The following is a 1,580-nucleotide window of genomic DNA, read 5'->3' as shown; positions in this document are numbered from 1 at the left end:
ATGCTGACTCACCCCATCGGGGCAAGCACCTCCCCCAGTGTGGCTTTCTCTTGCTGTGTCAACGTGTTTGGCTTCTGTGTGACCCAATTTCCCGGATTTGATGGCGCTGGGAGAGAAGAGTACAAGTGTCTCTGTGGATCAGGCCCGGGGCTGCTAACTGCCAAGGGAAGCAGTTCAAACCCACCAGCCTATCCACGAGCGAAAGCGAGGCTGCTGCTCCCATCAAGATTTAGAGCCTCAGAAACCTTCAGGGGGCAGTCTCCTCTGTCCTGCTGGGTCACTATGAGTTGGAATCGACTCAACGGAAGTGAGGTTTTGGGTTTGGTTTTGTGGGGGGGAGGTCAGAGAGGCAGAACAGAAAGTTACTGATGTGTGAGCTATAAGGGGCATGAGGAAGGACCATAGCTCTTCAAAACTCCCTTGTCCATCTGTTCAAAGCCTGACTCGCCTTGGATGTCATAGAGAATCAAGAGAAGGTTGCCGGTAAAAGTCATTGGGAAGGAGACGCAGGGACTCTAATCACCACTGAAATGCAAATGATTTAATAGCAAAACCCATTGTGAGGGAGGAACGAGAAAACACTGCAGCTAACTGCATCTGGGTCACAGGAGGGCAAAACTTGCAGGAGGCAAAGACAGTTAGGGCATGTTGGTGTCCATATGAAGTAGAAGTAGAAAATTCCTTGCTTACATAACTGTTAGTAGAATCATCTTAGTGTATCGTACGTACTGTGGTAGCTTGTGTGTTGTTATGATGCTGGAAGCTACAGCACAGTGTTTTAAACACCTGCAGGGTCACCCATGGTGGTCAAGTTTCAATGGAGTGTCCAGATTAAGACGGGCTCTGAAGAAGGACCTGGTGATCTCCTCCAAAGAAATTGTCCAGTGAAAAATCTTAGAGAGCAACAGAACGTTGGCTGTGGTAGCATCAGAGGATGACCCCCTCTGGTGGGAAAGCGCTCAACATCTGACTAGCCAAGAGCTGGCTCCTCCAAGTTGAGTGGAGCTTAATGACATGAATGGAGTAAGGCTATTCATTGGCTGATGTGGTGTGACTCAAAATGACAAGAAACGGTTGTAAATATCCATTATTAATTGGACTAGGGAATGTACAAAGTACAAATCAGGGAAAGTTGTTAAAATGAAATGGAACACCTGAAGATCAATAGCCTAGGCATTCTTGAGCTGAACTTGACTAGGATTGGCCATTTTGTATCCAACATTCACATGGTTTACTATGCCAGGAATGAACACTGAAGAGAAATAGCCTTGCATTCATCATGAGAAAGAGCATTCCAAGGTCTATCCTGAAGTATAATAGTCAGTGACATGATAATATCCATCTATCTATGAGGAAGACCAGCTAATACAACCATTGCTCAAATTTACACACCAACCACTAATGGTAAAGATGAAGGGAATTATTTTTACCAACTTCTGTTATCTGAACTTAATCAAACATGCATGCATTCAAGATGCATTGATACTCACTGGTGATTAGAAGGTGAAATACTTACTGGTGATGAGAATGGAAAAGATGGAAACAAGAAATGTCAGTAGTTAGAAAATTGACCTTGGTGA

This window comes from Echinops telfairi, unplaced genomic scaffold, assembly GCF_000313985.2.
Source record: "Echinops telfairi isolate 266 unplaced genomic scaffold, ASM31398v2 ScPeMD7_7475;HRSCAF=8513, whole genome shotgun sequence".
NCBI classification, from domain to species: domain Eukaryota; kingdom Metazoa; phylum Chordata; class Mammalia; order Afrosoricida; family Tenrecidae; genus Echinops; species Echinops telfairi.
The sequence above is the reverse complement of the archived record's forward strand: the minus strand, read 5'-3'. Positions refer to the sequence as shown.